Source organism: Pundamilia nyererei, unplaced genomic scaffold (assembly GCF_000239375.1).
Source record: "Pundamilia nyererei isolate P.nyererei 1_Seehausen unplaced genomic scaffold, PunNye1.0 scaffold01146, whole genome shotgun sequence".
NCBI lineage: Eukaryota > Metazoa > Chordata > Actinopteri > Cichliformes > Cichlidae > Pundamilia > Pundamilia nyererei.
This window is the reverse complement of record NW_005188547.1, coordinates 4,314-5,798: the sequence shown is the minus strand read 5'-3', so window position 1 is coordinate 5,798 and position 1,485 is coordinate 4,314.

Sequence of the window (1,485 nt, the reverse complement as noted above, 5' to 3'; positions counted from 1 at the left end):
TTCTGGATCTTTCTCCACACTGGGGACAGGAGGAGTCTCCTGATGAAGCAGACTGGTCCCAGTATGAGCAGATGCACTGTCTGCAGAACCAGAAACATATCCAAAGTGAGCAGGTTCCCCTCCAGCACAAACTCTAGACTTTAAATGTTATTTTCGGAAACTTATTCTCAAAGGACAACATGACACATTATTTACATTATTATTTATGTTTTATATGTTTTTTGCAACTATTATTAGTATTTAAATGAGTCATATCCATGATGCAGATAAATGAAAAACAATTAAACAAAAATATTTCAGGTGATTATTCACTGCAGTGTTCTCCACCTCTAAGATAAAAATATGTGAAACATTGCTGAGAGTATCTGCTGTGACGTCTTTGTGCAGCAACTATAAACATTTCTGTAACTTATTTATCTCTGACATCCTTTGGAAGAACGACGAGCAAATACTTGAAAGAATCAAATACAGAGTACAGTTGCAATCAGTGTAACAGCAAATACACCCCACTTTTCAGTTATTTGTTTGTAAATAATGGTTGGAATCATGTATGATTTTCGTTCCACTTCTCACATGTGCACCACTTTGTGTTGGTCTTTCACGTGGAATTCCAATAAAATAGATTCATGTTTGTGGCTGTAATGTGACAAAATGTGGAAAAGTTCAAGGGGGCCGAATACTTTTGCAAGCCACTGTATGTGGACACCCAAGAAATCACATCGGTGCCAACATGCTACAAAAACCTCTCACTCCCTCTGTGCAACACCGTGATCTCTCTCATTCCTGGCTGTGCATTCAGTTCGTGTATTTAGTTCTGAGTTTTGCACAATTTAGTTTGGTATTAATTCAATCCAGCAGTAAAACTGTTTTTGAGTTAAGTCCTGCCTATGAGTCTGTGTTTTGGGTCCAATCTCCTTCCCTCTTCAAACATGACAGAAGATCATAACCAGAAATTAAAATTTTTAACATGTTCAGCTACATTCCAACTTTAAAACCTCTTCTTCTGTCTGAACTTCAGCTTTCAACAGTTCTGCACTTTGGCTTTCAGATGAATGATTTGGGGTATTTCAGCTCAGTCAGCTTTTTTTCATTTAAGATTAAGAAATAATTCCATTTCAGCTCCAAAAATTCAGCTATTTTTCACCCACATTTGTGACTTAAAATAGAAAGTATGATGGCGTGAATTCCACACAGCCCGGGGCTGTACACAAGAACTGATAACAACGCAGCATCGATAATTCTGTCATAGTTTAATGTGGAATCTTTCTACATTCAAATGGTGAAGAGCAAAGAGAAGAACATGTGTTTCTAGCATCAAAACAGCAGCAGCTGTTCCTGTCATCACTTTTAAAATCTTTACTGGGAAAAAGCTTCATCAAATCACCTGATCAACAAACTCAAGTGAGAAGAAAATAACTTTATAGCTGCTTCATCCACTGCTATTAAATTACACTAATATTAAGCTCTTCAGGGAGTTTTTAGGAC